The following is a 24,084-nucleotide window of genomic DNA, read 5'->3' on the forward strand; positions in this document are numbered from 1 at the left end:
GGCAGAATATTTCTTCAAGTCTGACTTCATTTTCTTCCTGGACGTGAACACATGACCCTGTTATTGCTGGACTTGGCTTAAGACCCAGGAAAGTGGATCTTTATGAATAGCCCCTAAAATGAAAGTGCTCAGGTTGTTACTATGGCTTCCTCCAGAATGATGATGTGAGCTGGGAGCATAAAAGGGCTATGGTGTATGTGTCTGAAAAGACAGTGGTGTGATTCAGTCTCAGTCTGCAGACCTGAGAAGCACCGGAGCCTATTGTGTAAATCCCAGTCCAAGGGCCAGAGGAGATGAGATGAGATATCCCAGCTCAGTGAGACAGGAAAAAAGTGGTGAATTCCTTCTTCCACTTTTTGTCCTATTCAGGCCCTCAACAGACTGGATGGTGCCCACTCACATTGGGGAAGGCAGTCTACTTTGCCAAGTCCACTGATTCAAATGCTAATCTCATCCAGAAGCACCCTCACAGACACACCTAGAAATAATGTTTAATCTGGGTACCCCATGGCCAGTCAAGTCAACACATAAAATTAACTATCACAGGGACTTCCTGGGTGCGCAGTGGTTGGGAATCCATCTGCCAATGTAGGGGGCACGGGTTTGAGCCCTCGTCCAGGAATATCCCACGTGCTGCGGAGCAACTAACCCTGTGTGCCACAACCATTGAGCCTGCGCTCTAGAGCCTGTGAGCCACAACTATTGAGCCCGCATGCCAGAACTACTGAAGCCCACCTGCCTACAGCCTGTGCTCCGCAACAAGAGAAGCCACTGCAATGAGGAGCCCATGTACCGCAACAAAGAGTAGCCCCTACTCTCCACAACTAGAGAAAACCTGTGTGCAGCAATGAAGACCCAACGCAGCTAATAAATAAAATAAATTAATTAAAAAATTAACTATCATAGAGCCCTTTGACATTGCTGGTGGGAATGTACAATTATGCAGCTGCTGTGGAAGATGATGTTATTACTCAAAAAATTAAACAATTACCATATGGCCCAGCAATTCCACTTCTGGGTATATAACCACAAGAATCGAAGGCAAGGACTCAAACAGATATTTGTATATTAATCTATGTATATTAGTGTCAATGGCAGCATCATTTACAATAGCCAAAAGGTGAAACACAAGTGTGCATTGACAGATGAATGGATAAACAAAATGTGGTATATACATACAACAGAACACTATTCAGCCTTAAAAAGGAAGGAAATTCTCACACATGTAATAACAATGAATCTTGAAGACATTATGCTAAGTGAAATACGCCAGTAACAAAGGGACAAATATTGAATGATTCCACTTATGTGAGTGCATAGAATAAAGTTCATAGAGTCAGAAAGTAGAATGGTGCTTACCAGGGCCTGGGTAGAGCAGGGAATGGGGGATTAATGTTTAATGGATACAAAGTTTCAGTTGGGGAAGATAAAGTTCCAGAGATGGATGGTGTTGATGGTTGCACAACAATGTAAATGTACTTAAAGCCACAGAACTGTACACTTAAAAATGGTTAACATGGTAAATTTTATTGATATATTGTGTATGTTTTAACCACAAAACAGTATTTAGGAGCCCTGGCATATGGTACATGTTTTATAAACGTGAGTAGTTAGTATTAGTATTAAAAAAGAATGAATGTTAAGGCATGAAACTGGGAAAGTAGGCAGGGGCTGATCTTGTACAGAGGCTTGTACAGTTAAGGGATTTGGACTTTATCCTGAAGATAAAGATAGAGAATCGTATAAGGGTTTTAACCAGGGAAATAATCTGATGAGATTTATGTTGTAGCATTATAGCTGTGTGGAAGATGCCTTTTAATGGAGGCACACTGGAGATAAGAATTAAGAGACTGTTCCAATAATAGAGAAATTCTAAGTATCTAAGCTTATCTGCTTAGGTGCTGCTCAGAGACGGCAAAGATGGAGAAGCTATGATCTTATTTTGGAGGATTGAATCAACAGAATCTGGCTTTTATCTTAAAAAAAAAAAAAGCTCTTGATCCTTAGGTATTTGCTATGTGGAATCTGCTCTTCCCTCACTCACTTTAGTTGTTCTTTTGTGGACTTTTTTTGATGTGCAGTGATTTCATGACGGGATACATTGACATAATGTCAACATTAGGAAAAGGTAGAATTACAGGATTTGTTTTCTAATGATTTTTTGGTCAATACCAGAGCTTTAGAAGCTTTTCTGGCTTTGGAAATATACTAGAATGATGTCTCTAGGCATCTGAAGAATGTCAAATCCTTTCCTTTCATGGAAATTTAAGTATTATATAAATATTAATATTATAATAATAATATAGGCAGTGGAGGAGAGGTTCAAAGAAGCATGCTATCTGAGCAAAATCTGCATGGAAGTAGGAGAGAGAAAAAGTAACCAAAGGAAACCCGTTGAATTCTTCCTTTGATTCCTATTTCAGGGAGTGGGGATTCATGTAATAGGGGAGGGGGTCTGTTACACAGCTCTAGATCTATATTCATAGACAAGATTATGCTATTTGTCTCCATCACCCTCCACTAGTATCTGTAAATTCCTATCCACTTCACACGACTCACAAATCTTTTCTTTAGAAAAGGATCCAATAAAATCATTTATGTTAAGACATAAATGTCTGCTAGAGTAGACCATGTTTGTTCTACCAGGAGTATTTTTATTTTAAATGAGGAAAAAAAAACTTACCAGAGTGATGAATATCTAAATTTACTTATTGTTATTTGGTAGACACTCGGTAAAGATGATGATGATGATGAAGAGGAGGATGATGAGGATGATGATGATGAGGGTGAGGATGAAGATGATAATGAGGATGAGGATGCGGATGATGATGAGAATAATGAGGATGATGATGAGGTTGAGGATGAGGATGATGAGGATGAGGATGCGGATGATGATGAGAATGATGAGGATGATGATGAGGCTGAGGATGAGGATGAGGATGATGAGGATGAGGATGAGGAGGATGCTAGTAATGATGACAGCAACTAATGTTATTTCTGCCCATAGATAAATCCTGACCCATTTCCAACACGCACGGACCATGCTTTAGACCACCTGATGAAGTCTGATTTTTAGAAGTAGCTAAAAGTTGAGAGAGAAAATTTAAAAATATATATACATATATTTGCTACTAAGATAGTCTTATCTAGTTTGTGCTTAGCATTATGAAAAATGCTCTCAGTATTCAAAACTATTTTCAAAGAAACTTACTCTTATTTTGGTTTTCCCAATTAAATATAATATTGTTTTCTTGTTCTCAGATCCTCCGTTTATTTCTTTATTTTCTTCTACTCTACCTGTAGGTGTCTCTCTAAGTTCAGGATTATTCTATTTCCCTGAAACAATATTTGAAATGATGCCCATTCTGGCGACCCATAGGTGCTATAAACACTCTCAGAAATTTTCTTTAACAATCTACTTAGATGCACCTAATGTCATCCTTTGTGACTGTGATCTGTGGTTGATAAAACTAAACGTTGATAATTGTTCATGAACTGTGCTGCATTTGTGCTAAAATGAACAGTTCGTCAGCAGTGAAGCTAGAATCTGACCTTGGATATGAGATTATTATTGAATTCTATTCAGTAAATCCATCACTAATTCACACTAATTCATTTTAAGTTACTAATTCTTCATGGCTTGTTTCCTCCCTCTGCATTCGAACCTTTTATTGTTATACTGACCTTCTCTTACCACTTACCATGAGATTATAGAATGATATTAGGAATATTTACACACAACACAATATATAAATCCCTTAAAGTCCTTCAAAAAAGAGGAATGCAGAATTTAGTAACTTCTTTCAGGATTACTTGAATATCCTTTTGATTCTGAGACCATGGACAAGATATCAATTCAGATAAATGGCAGGAATTCATGTAATGTATACTTCTATTGGTTGACTCTCAATTGTTAAATTCTAATATGCTATTAATTTTAGAAAATAAAAACATACAAGGTTTTATTGTGTGTTAGCATAGCTCCACATGGCCAGTAAGCATGTCATATGTCTATAGAACAGAGACATTTTGGTGTTCAATTATTACCAAAAAAGCCTAGAGCTTGTAGTAGAGTAACAGCGATGATATCTCAGATTTTCTGGACTATCTTTACTTCAAACAGTGTGTCCTATTTTCTCTTTGCTTTTCTCATTCTCATTAGACCGTATGGTCATTGGAGCAATGTTAGTGACAATTTTCTGTCAGAGTAAATGGTTATCTGGACATAAGGACACTAGGCACATGGCTGTCTTTGCCTCTAACATGTTCTTCGGTTTAAGGCAACAAAACCTCTAAAAATATTCTTCAAAATTGCAAATACATCCTTTGATTTTTTTTTTTTGGCTGCGTTGCTACTCACGAGATTTTTTTCTACTTGTGGCCAGCTGGGGCTACTCTTCGTTGGGGTGCATGGGCTTCTCATTGTGGTGGCTTCTCTTGTTACAGAGTATGGGCTCTAGGACACAGGCTCGGTAGTTGTGGTACACGGGCTTAGCTGCTCTGAGGCATGTGGGATCTTCCCAGACCAGGGATGGAATCCGTGTCCCCTGCAGTGGCAGGCAGATTGTTAACCACTGCACCACCAGGGAAGTCCAAGAAGGGAAAATTGAGGTACATTTTTGCAATGAGTTTTCCTGAACAATGGGAAATAGGCACAAAGTTTTGTTTGTTTTTTGTTTTAATTACCTGTGTACGACTTTTGCTCTCATCCACCCTACTATCCCACCATACCCGATGAAAATATGGGTTTGCTGAGGCCAAATCTGGTTCAAGAACCAGGAGAGCCCAACATGTGTCTGATAGGACACTTTCTATAGAGAATGTCAACAAGAACTGAGTGCTTCATAGAGAACCAAGGATGGAAAGAAAATAGCATGTATGCTAGAGAATGCTGCATGTACACCTCCTCTATATAGACACGTTTCCTGTCAAACTATTTTCGTTAAATAATTTGAGTATTTTTAACAGGAATGTATGTGTGTATTTGTGTGTATACTTGCGTGTGTGTGCGTGTGCGCGCATGCACAGGGCTAAAAGAAAACATTTTTTACCTCATATCTTTGCTGAGGGTCCACTTCATGGTACTGAAGATGTGCAGGTGATGTGGAAGCAAATTAATTGTGGGTATTGATGGCTATAATTCTTTCTATTTCTAAGATTTTTTTAAAAAATTCAATACACATTTATTGAGCAGCTTAGGTATGACCACACCCTTTCCAGGGCCCCGGGAAAACCGAAAGTAATAAGAGACCGGAATCTGAGTCCCCTTGGCCTGTGTGTCCTGGGAGGGCAGGTCAGGGCAGTCTGGGTCCCAATGAGCCACCAGCAGGGAGCAGGGCACACAGTAGGGCTCACCAATTGGTCCCGGAAAAACGCGGGAATCCAAGTGCCACGCCCGCCAGGCAGAAGCAGACCCGACACTGCTGAGGTGATCCGGAGCTGCCTGGAACCCCACCTGCGGTCCCGGGAGGCCTCAAGGAGGCTCTAAGACGGGCAGGACCCGCGTGCCCAGCGCCCTTCCCGGGGCCATCGCAGCTCCAAAGACCGACTGAAGTGAGTGAGCCGCGCTGGGGTCCCGGCCAGTAGCGCCGGAGCACTCCCCATCCCCGCGCCTTCCGCCCTTTTGGCTCCGCGTCCAGGTTTCTTCACGCTTCCACCCGTAGGGCCTCCTCTCTTCCGCATCCATCCCTCCTGCTACCTTTTGGAACCCTCGGCGCTCCCCCTGGACACGCCCTCCCGCTCGGCGACGGTCCCCTTCGTCAGGGCGCGCGCCCAGGGCGCGTGGAGACCCCTCCCCAGCCTGGCCGGGCGCCCGGCATCTGGTAGCGAATCCCTTTAGCCTTTGCCTCTAACCTCGAGCATCCCTTGATGTGCTGGTGTCCGGCCCCGTCCAGATTCTTGGACAGCAACACTGTAGAAACGAATATCACTTCCACGAGACTCCTAGACAAGCAAAACTTTTTATTAGAAGAGACAGATTGGGCACAAGGGAGAAAGCGGGGGTGGGGGGGGGAGGGGGGAAGGGCCAGCTCCCAGGGCCAGTAGCTTTTATAAGAAGAGGGAGGGTTTGTTTCATGGTCACTGATGACTTCTTTTATCAGCTGCAGGGGGCTCCAGGGAGGCTATTAGGAACGCGACGTTCGTCTGTGAGAGGGAAGAAATGCAGGAGGATTTTCTGCAAGAAAGCACAGGAACAGATAAGGTGCAGATGTATAGTGGAGCTTTTTGTCTTACGGCAACTAGGTATACTCATTAGTGTAACAGAGATAAAGTTAATCTTTTAAGCCTGTTTTTTGCCCCTCTCTGGGACTCAGGCCTCCACCGGGGCCTTTGTTCCTTATCTTGCAAGGCCTGTTTCGCCCCAGGTGTTCCCTGGTCCTTTTCCAAAATGGCTGTGCTCTCGTCTTCCTGTCTCAGATGCAGTCAGCCGACTCTACCTGAGCCTGGGAAGGAGCCCCCCAACCCCGCCCCCTGGGTCACTGACTGGGAGCCTCTATTTCTAAGATTCTGATTCCAGTGTGAAAATACATTTCCTTTTCTTCTTTTCATTCTGTTGATCGAGTGGCTTCTCTAGGCATGTGTTTCTTTTTGTTTTTAAAATTTTATTCGGGTTTTTTTTTTTTAAGTATAGTTGATATACAATGTAGTGTTAGTTTCTGGTGTACAGCAAAATGATTTAGTTAGACGTATACATGTGTATGTATATATATGTATATTCTGTTCAGATTCTTTTCCATTACAAGTTATTACAAGATATTGAATATGTATTATACAGTAGGTTCTCGTTTATTTACTTTATATCTATATATAGTAGTGTGTGTGTGTTAATTCTAAATTCCTAATTTACCCCACCCTCAATCCCTTTTGGTAACCATAAATTTGTTTTCTATATCTGTGAGTCTTTTTTTGCATTGTAAATATGTTCATTTGTATGATACTTTTTAGATTCCGCATATGAGTGATATCATATGATATTTGTCTTTCTCTGTCTGACTTACTTCACTTAGTATCATAATTTCTAGGTCCATCCATATTGCTGCAAGTGGCATTATTTCATTCCTTTTTTATGGCTGAGTAATATTCAGCCTCCATGAATCATGTCCACTTGTGGAAAGAGCGTGCACTTGGGCATTACACTGACCCAGGTTCTAGTTCAGACTTTTTCCCAGATGTTGGATTGTGGACAGCTTCATCTGCTTGTCCTACTGAGCCTCAGTTTTCTGCATACTTTAATACTCTCCTTGAATATTTTGTATATGAATATATGTCTCAGGCAGAGTAAACACTGAAGAATGTTAGTTTTACTTCCCTCAGGGAGAGAGAAAACAAATGTGTGGGTTATCCAAGAAGACAATGGACACAATTTTTCACTCAGTTAAGACTGGAAGGGAAAAAAAAATCAGATTTTCTACTTTACCTTGACACTAAAGATATCAGAGGACACTAGTGCACAGGATATGTTATTCATTTAGTCTGTTTCCAAGGTGTGGATTTGTGATATATAGAAATCTACAGCAGCAAAGCCAAAGTAAGTTCTAAAAATGGATTTGATTTGAGTCACCTTGTCAGTTTAGAAACAATATTATGAATATAAGTGATAAAGTCCCCAGGAATGGCAACAGCATGCCACTTTGCTAGCTTTGACAAAACCTAATTTTCCATGCAATCTCTAGTGCATTAAAAAAGTGAAATGTAACATCAATGTTGAAGGGTGTCTCCAGATGGCCTTTTATTAGTTGCTGAGAAGGCTGCTTTTATTCTCCATCAACTGTACGCATCACAGCAACAATTCTCACCTTTATATGCAATAAGCTATCATTGTTGAATGAGATACTAAATGACACTTGGAGGACTGGTCCCTGAAATATTTTTTGAAAGGCCATGTGCATAGCAGAGTTCACATGATCTCAAATCTGGATTTGCTCTATTTACTTGAAGGTCAGATAATGTCGATTTGCAACCTTGGGAGCTCCGTGCATAAAATCTGAAACTGGCCCCCATACAGGGAGGCAAAGAGAGAACAAAGAAAGAGGTAGATCACTCCAGATTGGTAGGTGGCAGTTTTAATAGGCAAGGGAACTTACATCCGAGGCTTGTCTTGGATGACTGTAAGATGAGTAGATCTCCACACCCATCCTTCAGAATCTTTTCTTTTTTCTTTTTTTGGCTGTTTTGGGTCTTCGTTGCTATGCGTGGGCTTCCTCCAGTTGTGGTGAGCAGTGGCGGCTCTTCATTGCGGTGTGCAGGCTTCTTATTCTAGCGGCTTCTGTTTGTTGCAGAGCATGGGCTCTAGGCGTGCGGGCTTCAGTAGTTGCGGTGCACGGGCTCAGTAGTTGTGGCTCGCGGGCTCTAGAGTGCAGGCTCAGTAGTTGTGGCACACAGGCTTAGTTGCTCCGAGGCATGTGGGATCTTCCTGGACCAGGGATCGAACACATGTTCCCTGCATTGGTAGGTGGATTCTTAACCACTGCGCCACCAGGGAAGTCCCTCCATCAGCATCTGAAAAGTTTATGTAGAGGCCTTGACTGGGTTCGGTCACATATTCAGTCCAGATGGTCTCAACAACACAGTGCTCTCTCAAGAAATGTCCTTGAAATGTCTCCAGCTATGGGAAAGGTGGGTGGGACGTACATTCCAAGGATGGGGAGAGGGTGAGGCACCTCTGATTGCCTGGGTTCAGCTCTTGGTTCAACTGGTGGTCATGTCCTCTTGATGACCTCTCCCAACAGACAATGCCAGTGAGTACTTTTCCTTGTGTTTTGTTCTTTTAATAATTTCTGCTTTCAACCTCTCTTACGAGAATTCCATTGAATGCAGTAATCTCAGAAAAATTTTAAATTGGAAAAAATAAAGTATTATTTGAGACTTTATTCAACGGAGCACATCCCAGCAGCTCAAGACTAGAAGTTCCTTTGTAAGGGCAGGTTAAGTTCATTTTTTAAAGAATACTGAGCATAGGAAAAATGTTTAACGTCACTTTACATTCACTTACAGGAAATTTTTGGCTACTTTCTGAGCTTCCCGCCGCTTTGCAGCCCCTCTCCCCGTTTCTAACTGCATCACTTTCATAAGGATCGGCATAGAGCAGAGTTCCCTAGAGGTACAGATTTAAGGCAAAAAAACAAAAGCTAGAAAGATGTAGAAAAGTTATGACTAAGTAACTATATTTTAGGCCAAATTTTAGATGGAACCTAGAGTTTTACAGTGTGTTGATTTACATGGTTATTAAGGATGTGAGAGCCAGGTCATAATAAGCCCTTGATCTGAACAGGAGAAATTAAGGGTCACCAAGAACAAAGCGTGCAATGAAATGGAGCTCATTACTGTCCTCCAAGGGGTCTACACAAACCATGGGATGTGGCTCTCTCCACTCATGCTCTTTTCAGAAGCACGTGGGGCATTAAGAATGTGGCACCCTGGCCAACATCCATCCTGGCTGGTTGATGTTCAGCTCAAATGACCTGGGAACAAACATAGTTGTGTAGGACGAAAATGAGATAAATTCTCATGAACAATGAACATCACATGTGGAGGGAGAAGAGAGCTGAATAAAAGACGGTGGTGTCCTACTCTCTAAAATCTGACTGCATTCTTTTTTATCTTCCCTCAAGTATCCATGAGATACTGAGTTTCACATTTCTATCCGAGCATTTATTAATTGATGTTACATCTAACTCCACTCTTAGATCACAGAGACTAAGTCTAATTCACATTGATTTTCTCCACAGTCTAAACTTTGCACAAACAGTAAGTGCCCCGTAAATACTGTAGCATCAAACTTCTCAGTAGGGCTTGTGTTCCTAATACTTATCCGAAAATTTACCCATTCATTGGTGCTGATTTTCTTGTTCTCATTTCCTCTCCTCTTAGACTATTGGCTGATTTTTGGTGGTGATATCTGCCTACCTGTTTCCAGTTCCAATCGATCCCCATGATTTCTAAGTTTGTATACTACTAGACTTACAAGGTTGAAAGAGGCTACATTGGTACTCTATTACTAGCCTTTTTCTATACCAAGATTCAATTTCCTCCTTAAAAATACAGAAAGGGTAATTTAATCTATTTTGCAGGGTCATGTGAAGATTAAGTAAGATAATTTATTCCAAAGGGCTTTGTGAACTGTCAATCACTATACAAAACGATGTTATTATTGAGTCAATTGTAAGCTCTTTGAGAGTAAACTGTACCTTGTACTGTGTGGCGGATTATGTTGACTGCTCAAGCATCCTACAGGCCCCTTTGTGGTTTTTGCTGGCAGAATCCTCCTCCTGCCATAGAGGCTGAAAATGACTAAACACTCTCTTTGCTGCATCTCTGGCAGCTAGGACTTGGGCAGGGAGCCAGTTTTTAGCCAATAAGACCTACATGAACATCAGCTCTGTGGTTTCTTGGATTTGAAAAAAATGCATGAAAATAAAATATCCTGTTTTCTGCCTTGCTGTGGCTGTCTGGAGCTCTGATGGTGATCGTGCCACTCCAAGGAGAAAAGCCAAAAATGAGAGCCAATAATTCAAGAGGGGCAGAGGGGAAAGCTACACAGAACATGGGCTTCTGATTCTACGGTTGAGTGACCACACAGGCCCTGGAACTCCCTGGCCTCCAGAACTTCCGTTAAGGCAGAAAATAACTGTTCTTATCAATTAAACCAGTTTTAGCTGCATATTCTGTTCCTTGCACCCAACACATTCTAGCTAACACATATTTCTAATGTATCCTTCACAGTGTCAAGACCAAGTTTAGGTTCTTTTTTCGAAACATTTTTTATTGAGGTATAATTGATGTACAATATTATATAAATTTCAGGTGTACAACATACAGATTCACAGTTTTTAAAGCTTATACTCCATTTATAGTTATTATAAAATATTGGCTATGTTTCCTCTGCTGTACAATACAGCCTTGGTGGCTTATTTTATACATAGTAGTTTGTACCTCTGAACCCTCTGTCCCTATCTTACCCTCCGCCTCCCCCAGCTCCACACTGGTAACCACTAGTTTGTTCTCTATATCTGTGAAAGTTTAGGTTCTTAAATACTCCCTGTTTGATTATAATTTATCTTCATCACATGTTTGTGTAAAATGGGTACTCATGTTCCCAGGCTCCTTGCAAAAGCAAAGAAATTGCATCCCAGGAAAACAAAGACAGACTGTTCAGATTATAGCACCCTGTCATGATTTCAGGCCCAAGGCCTGAAATAAACTAGACTTAAATTGAAAGCAGACGTGCTGTAGGCAAGATACGAAGATTCAGTGGAAATGGAAACCATGATTGAGGACAGTGCTTCCGACTGCGACCCTGCAGACTGGAAACACGAAGCTTCACAGCCTCTTGCTTAAACAGCCCTGCATGTCCTTCATTGTGGTGACTGCTGTTTCCTCTCCACTTCTCCCTTCTCCTCTTTCTTATTCCTGGGGTGAGATTTGTGTAATTCAGTGGGCTCTATAACAATTTAAATTCAGAAAGACCGGTCTCAAATATGCTCAGAAACACTCAACATTGTGTGTATGCTTTCTAAGGGAACAGCCCTTAGAAAATCCCAAGCCTGTCAGTGAAAATCTGTGTCACTTAAAGTCATCTACCTAAAATTGTTTGTCAGGCTATGACCATGGTATGAATGGCATCAGCTGCATTTCACCAGTGGGACGGTCTTCATTGTTAAAGCTTTGCTTTCTAATTCTATCCTAGCCAACCATTAACTCTTGGCTTGAAGAGAAAATATTGCTTGAATGACTGACAAATGCCCTTATCAAGTGATTGTACTGGGCTGGTTGTGTTGCTGGCAAGAGGGCTGGCTGGTCATTAGTGGCTACAACAGTTTTATGGCCCATGAAATTGCTTGCTAGTGGAGTAATGTCCATAAGGACTGACCACAATGAAGCTCTGTTTCCCACCACAGCTGGAGACCTTTGGAACCACCTTTTAGATGTTAGGACACAGCCCCTTACACTGAGAGTTCCCCGGAGTGGCAGATGGGATTTCAGGCATCCAAGGGCCCAGGCTTCCTTCTCTCATAACTGGTATTGCTGCCAAATCCAGTAATTTTATCAGCTAGTGTGGGGATTCATAATGATCAAAGCCAGGCATACTGTTCAGTTAGGCAGAAAGAGGACACAGATGTGAGCAGAAAAGCACAAAGCCAGGGAACACGGATGAGAGTGAGAAAATTCAAATCAGTGATGGAAACCCTGTCCGGAAAAACTCACTGAGTCTGAAAGTATCCACAACAGAAGAGTCTCCAGTGCCCAGGGCTAGGTGGTGAGAGAGCTCTTAAGAATGCCCACCCATGGTGAACTTGGATTTGGATCACGGCAAGACTGATGCCAAGGAGGATTATTGGCCGTGGGTCTCCATCAGCATTAGCTTCTCAGGCACCTCTGGTCATTTTAGCTCACCTGCAACAGGTGAAGTGAACAACAGGTTGACAGCTGCCTCAATGTTACGTGTGTCTCCATTGGAAGAAGTGCAATCTCAGAAGCAGCCAGGAGAGGGCAGCATTCAGGAAGCTATGGGAGGACTTGGCTATTTGGGGAAGCTGCGAGAGCCACAGGCAGCTCAAAAGTGACTCTGACACAGAAAGGAAAGGTGTGGCTTTCTCAGGGACTTGAGCACGCTATAGGTTTTTGGTGAGTATAGCATGGTAGGCCTGCACGGGCCCAGTCTTTTCAAGGCCCAGGACTAGAACTATTTATTGTCTTTGTAATTGTCTATCTCCTGCTATGTCTCCTCGAATGTACAATATACTCTTTTCCTTCCTTATCATGTGGTTACAAATGCTTAGCACTTTATACAACATTTATGTCTGTCTGACACGTGTACACACATATATAAGACAGACACACATGTGTCTGCATATCACACAATTGGATTTGCTTCTGACAGTGTTTATCCTAAAATTTGCAGCTAATATTGTCATGTCACTAAATACCTTTGAAAGCATGCTGTTAATGACTGTTTCCTAGTCCACTGACTGCATATAAGTAATTCATGTAACTGCTTCTTTATTGTTGAGTTTGTATGTTGTTTCGTGTGAAGTCTACTGGACCTCAATGCCATCCTCCTTAGGGAGAGGCTAGTTTAACATGCTTTCTGTGCTTTGAGGACAGAAAATCAAGGAAGCAGCTTATTATAGTAGAAATTGCTCAGGATTTATGCTCAGCAGATCTAGATTTCCATCTGAGGTTTACCCTCTCTTAGACAATCATGTAACCTTTTTTAACTTTAGTTTTCTCATATATAAAAATAGGATTGATCATATATGCCTTATAAGGTTATTATTATTAAGTTATAAGGTTATTGTCAAAATGAGTTAAAACATTGGGAAAGCAATGGCACTTAGAAAGGGCTAAAATATGTATAATATTTTAGGAATTATAAGGACTTTTCCTTTCTTAAGCAAAATCATTAGGAGAGGAGGAAACTAAGTAACAATAATACCTGTACCAGTCAGGGTTCTTGGTTACAAAAAAAATAGAAACCAATTTTGGCTAAATGGAATTTCTTGAAAGGGTAATACACAGATCTCTGAATCTAAGGGAGGGCTGAAGAAATAGGCTAAGAAAGTGGACCAAAATTTGAAGCCATGTCACAACCAAAATTTCATCCTGTAAATAGGAGCATCCCTGCTCCATTATCACTGGACTGGCCTCCAGGATGTCAGTCCCTGTTGTCAGAAGCATATTCATCCTTAGATGCTCTGCTAGTGCTTAACTCTTAACTTCACCACAGCTGCTCTGAGTAAACACATTCTTTCTTTAACCGCTTTCAACAATGTTTCTATAGTTTGTATAGTGTATGTTTTACCCTTCTGTTAAATTTACTCTTAGAATTTGATCTTTAGGATGCTATTTTAAATGAATTTTTCAAAATATCATTTTCAGATCGCTCATTGGTAGTGTATAGAAACACAGTGACTTTTTTTATATTGATCTTTTACCTTACAAATTTGCTGAATGCATTTATTCAGTTAGCTTTTTAGTGGATCCCTTAGGATCCCTTAGGATAACAATATCATGTTATCTGAAAATGGAATAGTCTCACTTGTTTCTTTCCAATCGAGTTGCCTTTTATTTCATTTTTCTTGCCCACTTACCATGGCTAGAACCTCAGTACGATGTTGAATAGAAGTGGCAAAAGTGTACATCTTCATCTTGTTCCTGATCCTTAGGGGAAAATCATTAATCTCTCACTATTAGGTATGATATTAGGTCAGTTTTCCCACGATGCCATTTATCAGCTTGAGAAAGTTTCCTTCTATTCCTAGTTTGTTAAGCATTTTTTAAAATTATTATTATTTTTTATCATAAAGTGGTATTAGATTTTATGAAATGCTTTTATTTTGCATCCTTTGGATTGATCATGTAGCTTTTGTCCTTTATTCTGCTCATATGGTGTATTACAGTGGTTGATTTTCAGATGTTAGACTACTTGGTCATTGTGTACAATTCTTATATATTATAGATTCTGTTTTCTAGTGTTTTATTGAGGTCTTAATTTTCTCTGAAACTTTTTGTATTATTTTTTCAAGGTTCAAATATTCAGTTGGGACATCTGCTAGCTAATGTTATGTCTTACAGCCATGCCCCAACTTCCAGAGTGCTGGGAAAGACACATTTTTCCCTTTTTTTTAAAGTAGTAAGCGATGGAACCCACCTCTACTTCAAAGTAGATCTCCCTCAAGCAGAAAAAATGTTTGCATACTAGACATCCCCAAACAACAAATATTCATTTTAACATTCCATGCAAACAGCCACATTTTGGAAGTCACTGTTTTGTGTTGTGTATTCATATTCATATTTATAAGCATATACAGAATTATACCATGAAAGGGGCAAGTTTTTTGATTTTATAAGGTGAACCGAATCACACCCCGTTTTGTCTTTTCACTTTGATGTGCAGCCTCTTTGGTGCTTCTGGGGTAACAATGTAGGCACGGGGAGAGGTTTACTACCTAAATTACGGGATGCCAGAGTTAGTGCTGAGGGTGACTTGGTGGCATGAATATATCTCAAGTGCTAAAGAGTTTCTATTTCTACTTTTCTTTTCAAAGCCATTGCCTGCTGCTGGGTGAGGATAGTCACAATCCATCTCGGGAAAGTCAGAGGTCCCCTTTTATCCCCACTGAGTTCCCAGACTTCTGTATTAATTCTTCCTCTTTATTGCATCCTTCCTCTCTCCACACACATACCGGCATGGACTGGGAAAGCAAGTGTGGAGACCCTCCCCAGCCCCAGAGTGAGATTTGGAAGGTGAGTCAGAGGGAGGTACAAACCGAAGCTCTTCTAGCGCAGAGAGAAATCAGCGATTGAGGTGTTCAGTGCATGCCTGTGAGTTCCTTTCCGTAAGCTCCGAGGTTTAACACAGGGAAGCCTTCCCAGAGCACTAGGGAGAGAGCTGGACATCTCATATTGTGCTGAGCAGAATTCGATTTTGAGTTTAGGCCACAAAACCCTGGCCCCGGAGCTGAAGCGCTCTGCCCTGTTACCTTTGAGTTTATACCCTACTGAGGGCAAGGCGTTGCTGGTAATTGGACACATTCATCTTTAGGTGACAGGATGATGCTACTTAACATCTAGCCTGTCTCCCAGAGTGCTGTTCAGAGTGAACAAGCTAATTCTGCAACTACAGAGGAATGCAGGATAATCATGCTTTCATATTTAAAATCAAACCCTGCAGCTTTTTTTCTTGGAAATTTAAAACAATCGGATACATGTATCTTTGACAGAGGAAATGCTTCTGAATCTTGCTGGAGGGGCATTAAATGATTCCATTATTAAGATGGAAAGGGGGGAATCTCAACTGAACCAGGAAGCTGCTAGTGAGAGCTGGGAGATGCTCCTGAAGACACCCTCTGAGGACAAATGCTGGCATTTATGGGCACCATCACATTCCGAAGTGAAGAATAGGGAAGCAGGAGACTGAAAAAAAACCCAAAAGTTTCTAAGGTCATTTACAGCTTTTTTTTTGCAAACAGAGCCAAGTTCATGTTTAGGCCAATAGGAGAAGAATATTTATGGAATGGATTTAAAAAAAGAGGAAAATGGTCTCTATACTCCATGAAACCCCATTGGCTTTATCGGGCATAATTCTTCAGCAATGCTCTTTTCAGTTCAAATATTCCTGGGAAAGGAACATGTGAAACCTTAGTTAGCTTTTCTTCACTTAACTTGAGACACTTTACTTTTTTCCCCTCTCATTTATTTAAGACACTATTGTTTGGTATCTACCACATAGGATTTTCTTGGGGGTGTGTGTATGTGTGTGTGTGTGTGTGTGAAAGAGAGAGAGAGAGGGAGGGTACATAAAAAATTGTAGAATTTTTCCTCTTTAGAGCTTAAAGTCCAGCTAAAAAGATAACACATGTGATAAATAACTTTTGTATAACACAAAGTGACATATACCTTGAACAAAGTCAAGGTAGATTTCCGAAGGAGAAAATTTCCTTCATTCTCATATCCATGTGTTAATTTTAAAACTTTATTCAGTCGATATGTCTTGAGCCATATTATGTGCCAGACTATTCTAGGCACATGTAAAAAAAATTGGCACAGTCTTTTTTTTCATGGAGCTTAAAGTTCAGTTAGGGGACAGAAATGAAAGACATAAGCCCATCACCGCATGCGTAGTTACACTGCGTGTGTCAACTCCAGCCAAATAAAGCAGACTGCTGCAAATAGCGGTGGGTGCTAAGGTGGTCTTATTTAATTTGGGATGTTGGGAAAGGCCTCTCTGTCAAAGTGACATGTAAGTGAAGATATGAAATTGAGGAGGAGTTAGCTGGGTGAGGACCTGGGGAAGAGCTGAGGGCACAGGACTTCCTAAAGCTTAGAGTAGAGGAGAAGACAAAAAGAGACAAACAAGACTCCCTGGGCCCCCTGGAAACTTGAAACTGGAAAGCTGGCCCATGGAGTATAGGAACTGGGGAGATGAAAGTGAGATGAAGCATGGGGTCCTGATGGGGCCAGCAGGATGTAATAGAATGTCATGGAAAGTGATCAACAAGAAGAACCCTTCCCTTAAGGACAGTGAGGTAAAAGCACTGAGGAACCATGAGGCTAAAGATGGTGATTATGTTCCTAAGAGGATATCGTGAGGGCTCAATTAATTAAAGAGGGTCAAGTACCTACCAAGTGCCTTGGTGCATGGGAGCTGCTCAACAAATCTCAGCTCTTTTTCTTTCTCCCTTCCCATTTCCTTCACTCCCGTGTTCTCATTTTTCTTTCTGGAGAAAAGAGGCATAGCCAGATGGCTTAGTGGGCCTCAGATGTGGTTGGCCACCTAGAGATAGGGAGGTGAACAAAAGTGGGAGCCTGGGGTTGTTGGGGGGCTAGGCCAAATCTGAACAAAGAGAACAAAGTGGTGGATTCTCAAGATGTCTTTTGGCTTCTAGATCAAGCTGGTGCCTGAAGTCAGATATCAGACTTGGGCACGTGAACCACCCTGTTTGTTTGTTTGTTTGTTTGTTTAAAGGCTGTCTCATTCGTTCATTCAGACCTGAAAGAATCCTAAATGATACAGGCCCCGAATTTGTCCATAACAGCAGGATGAGTTAGGAGGAAAAGGAGAAAAAAAATCACCATGAAAATCACCATAACTGAAATGAACGCCTGGCTTGTGCAGCACATTCTGCTGTGGAGACTGGTGAGATGATGCTAGAAGACCTGTGTGTGCTTTGTACGTCACCTCCTCTCATCCATGGGGAAAGAAAAGAAGCATGCTGAAAGCTCTTCAGTAAGAGCTTAAGAAGCTCAAATACTAGGTCTTGGTGCAGAGGGACTGCTGCTCTGATCTATAAAAAAAATACACACACAAGTTACCATATGCTACAGTCAAAGTTACTGAAGCAGAAGTGTTCTCCAGGTCACACATATACGCATCCCTGAGGTGAATGAAAATATTTCGGAAATGAAAACCCTAAAAGGGGAGAGAATGCATGCTTGTCAGTGGGGTGGACACGGGTATTTTTGCCTGAGGGAGCCTGGGGTGGTGCCGTCTGGGGCATAATCATGGCGGGTTCACCAGATAAACTCCATGGTTGATCATTTCCACACTTCAGAGCGTTCAGTCTCCAGAGGAGAAAGACAGTGCGTCCTCAGTGTTGACATGTCACTTTCAGTCAGTGTCAGGGATGCTCTTTGGAGGTGTTAAATTTGTAAGTCTATCAAGGGATTGGGTATTTACTTGGGCCCACTGTTGTTGCCAATTGTGGTGACACTGGTCTGCAAGTCAGGAACTTGAGTTTCATGTTGGGTTCTGCCTTTAATTAGCTGGTCATCTGGGTTCCCTGGGTCCTCCTTTGTCACTAACTAGTTATAGATACTTGGATAAATTTTTAAACCTCCTTGGTTTATTTTTCTGCAAAATGTAATAAAAATATATCACAGAGATGTTGTGAGGATTGAATGCAGTAATATATGTAAATCTTTTAGGACAGTGCCTGGAACACAGGAAAAGAAAGGATCTCAGATGAGTCTACACATACCCCCAGAGTTACGATTTGGGGGTAGGAAAACGTATATGTGAACTTTTCTTATTACGAGACTTCTTACAAGTGAAGAATCAAAATCCAATAATCTTCAGTCCCCCCAATGTCACCCTCCCCACCCCAAGGATGAGCCAAGTGCTAGAGTGAGGTAAGATTTAATTGAATAATCTTCCTAAGAAGGATGTACTAGTCAGTATTCACAGCACCAGAATCCAGGCTGAGCTGTGAGAGGTTAGGACATCCATGGAAAGAACGTTTGAATATAGAAATGGTGCACTTCACCATCTATGGTTTAGATCCATCTGTATTCTGTGTATGCATTGTGGTGTCTTTGGTGCTATCCTTATCTTGTAACTGAGTAAAAGTGTGACGTATCTGGAGGGATGGAACATTGCTGGGGATGTAATCATTATTTTTTTAAAAAATTAGAGGCCGAGAGCAAATGTCAGATCATAATTATTACATGTGAAGCTAACAATATTATACATGAAGTATATTTCAATAAAAATAAATTCAGGTTTGGTAATACTGCTTGGTTGCTTTACATCTTTCAGTAACTCCACGAGGATAAATTCTTTCATGTGCAAATATTCTCATCTATGATAGGTCCACTGCCTAACTATATTCCCCCCATATCTCCTCTTTCTCTGCTTTATAATCTATAATCTGTCATTTTAGAGCTATTCATAGTTCCCCACCATATTTTCTCACTGTTTTGTTTTCGTTCATATTATGCCTCCTATCTGACATGTCCTTGCCTACTCTCCTTCTCTCCATCTCACCTTTCTGCCTGGTTAACACCTGCACGTCTTGGTCTCAACTCCAGTTGATACTCAGGAAGCCCTTCCTGTACCCCAATGGCCTGCACGAGCAGTCACATCCTACTGAGCATATAATACATGTGCATATCTCCATCAGCAGATCTACCTCAGAATTTTACATTTGTGTGTATATTTGTCTGTGTTCCTCATAGACAATAGGTTCCTTGTGAGAAGAAGCTATTTATTTACCTTTCTATACCCTGAGCCCAGTAGGGTGCTTGGAATATCCATTTAGTTCATTCTACGTTAGTCTCCCCGAAAAGACTTCTTAGGAGAAATCACCTCTCTTTGTCTCATTTTGGCAAACCTTTTTGAACTTGAAAACTGTTAAATCCTATCAGATACATTTATTTTGTGCTACTTGTAAGGATTAAAGGGTTTGAGGGTACAGATAGGGAATGAGAGATTAGGTAAAAAATAAAATAGGTGAAAAGGTGTACTGTTTTCTATGGATGCATATCATGAGAATCCAAGGTATTTGGTTTCCTCTGGAATGCCAAAGCTAACTGTCGTGACACAGTGGCATTTCTATTTGTTAAATACTGTAGGTCGTACTTCTAATATTAGTGTCCATGCGGTTCATGGTGTAGGAAAAAACATCAAGTCCATTCTTTGAATGAACACTTTTCTTTACCCGTGTGCCTGAAAAACATTCAGGGAATGAACAACTTGGATTCTCCCATTTTTCATCCCAGCCTTCATACCTTAGGACTTACTTCAAAGTCAGGGCAAACTTAGGACTATCTGCTTAGACAATAGGTAGCTCTAAATTGCAATATTTGTTGGGACTCTTTAATTCATATCCACATTCCTGAGTTATATGGTAACTGGTTTTATCAAACTTATTCTCAGTATAAGTCCCAAAAAGGAAATCAGTAACTTCCTCTACACTTTTGGATACCTGCTTTCTGAGTATACCCCAGCATTTACCTATGGGTATATCTTTTTTTTCTTTTTTTATTCTTTTTAAACATTTATTTATTTATTTATTTATTTATTTATTTATTTATTTATTTATGACTGTGTTGGGTCTTCGTTGCTGCACGTGGACTTCCTCTAGTTGCGGCGAGTGGGGGCTACTCTTCCTTGCAGTGAAATGGACTTCTCGTTGCTGTGGCTTCTCTTGTTGTGCAGCACAGGCTCTAGGCACGCAGGCTTCAGTAGCTGTGGGCACACGGGCTTAGTTGCTCCCCAGCCTGTGGGATCTTCACGGACTAGGGATCGAACCTGTGTCCCCTGCATTGACAGGCGGATTCTTAACCACTGCACCACGAGGGAAGCCCCTGGGTATATCTTCTTTGATTAAAGCTATCATAAAAGTTAAGCATCATGCCCCAGAGATAACATTAATGGAATAATTTTTAATTATTAAAAAACCCCACAAAACCTGTGGGACTCCATTTACATCCATGATTTTTGTTAATGCGCTGAAACAAAGGGCCCATCTCTTGTGATTCCTTAGAATCATCATGAATCTGCTCTGATTGCTGTTCCTTTCAAGTACCACAGAGATGTACTGTTGTCAAATGATAGAGGATGTCAGAGGAAAGGAACAAGTTCCTGTCCCTAAAAATCACCTGGATTTTCATTAAAACATTGAGAGGGACTTCCCTGGTGGTCCAGTGATTAAGACTCCCCACTTCCACTGCAGGGGGCGTGGGTTTGGATCCCTGGTCAGAGAACTGAGATCCCACATGCCACACAGTGCAGCCAAAAACAATAAATAAATAATTGAGAGACTGACCCTAATAAAATACAGGAAAACCAAGATGGATAGCCCAAATATTACCTAAAAGCATCTGCCCTCAGGACAGCAATCTCTACTACAACTTTCTCAAGTGCTAGTAATTCAATTCCCATCTGGATATATCAACCAGGGAGCACATTCTTGCTCATGAGATGCATACTTTCTATACATATTTTAAACACTTGCTTATTATGTATTTTATTTTATATTCTATTCGTTTGCTTTACATTAATAACTTTAAACTTCTTCCAGGTCTACATGGCTCCCTTCTTCCCTTCCACTTAACAGATTTGAAAATTTACCACCAGCATTAGCTTGGGATCAGACAGATGTGCACCTGAATCTTATGCACTTCTTAACTAAAGGAACTGAGCTGTGTTATTTAATATCTCTAAGCTTCAATTTCTCATCTGCAAAATTGGGGTTGGTGATGATTACAGAGTTGTTATAAGAATTAAGCTTGATAAATACATACATGTTATTAAAGACATACACTTCCCTCTTTTATTTATTTGGAATTAGGGGATCCAGAAGTTCTTTCTTTTTTTTTATTCTTTTTAAACATTTATTTATTTATTTATTTATTTATGACTGGTGGGTCTTCGTTGCTGTGCAACGAGGTGTCTAGGTCTTTGGTAGAGTTGTATGTTCCCAGTGCCGCTTTCCTAGTTGCCTCAGAGAATGCTTCTCTTGCAGGTCCAGCACAGGGCAGAGCACGTCAGTAGGGGCAAAGGATTAGGGTTATTCCTTTCATTTTTGTTGTTCAGCTTAACTTCTGCTGAACACGATACATAGGAAACACACTAGGAAGTTCTGAGATGCTAGGCTTATTCATAGGATCCAGGCTGTTGCTCAATGGGTATAAAGTTTCAGTTATGCAAGATGGATAAATTCTAGAGATCCGCTATAGAACACAGTGATTAGAGCTATCAATACTGTACATGTTAAGTGGGCAGAGCTCATGTTAAGTGTTCTTACCACAATTGAGAGCGAGAGCGCGAGAGGGAGAGGGGGAGGGAGAGGGAGAGAAGGGAAGGGAAGGGAAGGGAAGGGAAAGAGAGGTGGGGAAGGTGGGATTCAGTGATAAGGGATGATGATCCCCCTTCCTGGCTTTGATTAAGAGGGATGTTTCAGACATTAAATTTGAATCGCTTACTGTCTAATCATTCATTTTCCCAGTTATTTTCCAGAGCTATTCAAGTAACTGACAAGCTGTTGCTCCAAACTGTCCTTCCTTCACTAGTTTGTTTTATTTTTTATATTCCACATATAAGTGATATCATGTAGTACTTGTCTTTCTCTTATTTTACTAAGCGTAATACGCTCCAAGTTCATCCACGTTATTGCAAACGGCAAAATTTCATTCTTTTTTATGGTTTAGTATAGTATTCCACTGTATAAATATACTACACCTTCTTTATCCATTCATCTGTTGATGGACACTTAGGTTGCTTCCATATCTTAGTAGTTTTAAATAATAATGCTGCTATGAATATTGGGTGCATATATATTTTGAAATTAGTGTTTTTGTTTTCTTCGAATATATACCCAGCAGTGGAATTGCTGGATCATATGGTAATTATATTTTTAGTTTTCTGAGGAAACTCCATACTGTTTTCCATAGTGGCTGCACCTTACATTCCCACCAAAAGTTACCTTTTCTCCATATCCTCGCCAACATTTGTTATTTGTTGTCTTTTTGATAATAGTCATTCTGGCAGGTGTGAGGTGATATCTCAAGGTTGGGTTTTTTTTTTTTTGGTGGTTTTGATTTAAATTTCTCTGATGATTAAGAATATAGAACATGCCAGGTCTTTTGCCCATTTTTTAATTGGGTTGTTTGGTTTTTAGGGTTTTTTTTTGATATTGATATTGAGTTGTATGATCTGTTTATATACTTTTGATATTAGCCACTTATTACTAATATCATTTGCAAATATTTTCTCACATTCAGTCTGTTGTCTTTTCATTTTGTCAATGCTTTTCTTTGCTGAGCAAAACCTTTTAAATTTAATTAGACCCCATTTGTTTATTTTTGCTCTTGTTTCCATTGCCTTACAAGACAGATCCAAAAAAATATTGCTACAATTTGTGTTTGTTTTTCTCTAGGAGTTTTATGGTTTCTGGTCTTACTCGATCTTGAGTTTATTTTTGTATATCATGGGAGGAAATATTCTAATGTCGTTGTTTTCACATGTAGCTGTCCCGACTCTAGTTTAATTGAGGCTTCTGTTTATTAATTTTTACAATATCAGTCATCATTACTATACTTCCTACAAGTTTGGAGTAACTCTCAACCTTTCTGTCTTCCCTAACCCCTGCAAAAAGAGGGGATATATGTATACATTTAGCTGGTTCACTCCTCTGTACCGCAGAAACTAACACAACATTGTAAAGCAACTATACTCCAATAAAAAAAAGGAAAAAAAAGCAGCTCTTTGCTTGATACATAGACGAGTGATTATGTCCATGTTGAACTAGAAATTATCTGTTTGAGAGACCCATACAGCTCAACGTGCAGAGCAGGATTTCAGTAAAAAAAAAATGGAAATGATGTCATGAGATTGGATCTGAGTAAATCCACAAGGTAGGGAAGTAAAAACTGATGCTTCGGACTCACGTGGTACTTATCCTACTGTGCTGTTGCTTTCTCCTCCACCTATAGGTGTGGAAAAGTAAGGACTAGTTTTTATATGTTATCTGCCTAGCTGGTTAGCGGGATTGGTCCTGAAAGTACTAAAAAGAAGTCTTTTAAATGGGTAGCACTTTGGGTCGTGCCTTTGGTCATTTACTTCAAGTTGGAAGAGGGCTTGGGGTACAAATCTACAGTGATTCAAGGGCAGAGACTAATAGGTTGGCCAAATGGTCAAGAACATGGAAAGAACAGGTTGGAAAATTGACAACAAGGGTGTTTGGGTGACGAGGTTATAATATGGGCACAGAGTGTGATGAAATGTGCATCTCATATAAATGCTTCCCAGACGTCTTCAACTGATAAGGGTCTTGGGGGTGCACTGTCCAGACTTGCTTTCAA

This window comes from Hippopotamus amphibius, chromosome 11 (assembly GCF_030028045.1).
Source record: "Hippopotamus amphibius kiboko isolate mHipAmp2 chromosome 11, mHipAmp2.hap2, whole genome shotgun sequence".
In the NCBI taxonomy this organism is placed as follows: Eukaryota; Metazoa; Chordata; class Mammalia; order Artiodactyla; family Hippopotamidae; genus Hippopotamus; species Hippopotamus amphibius.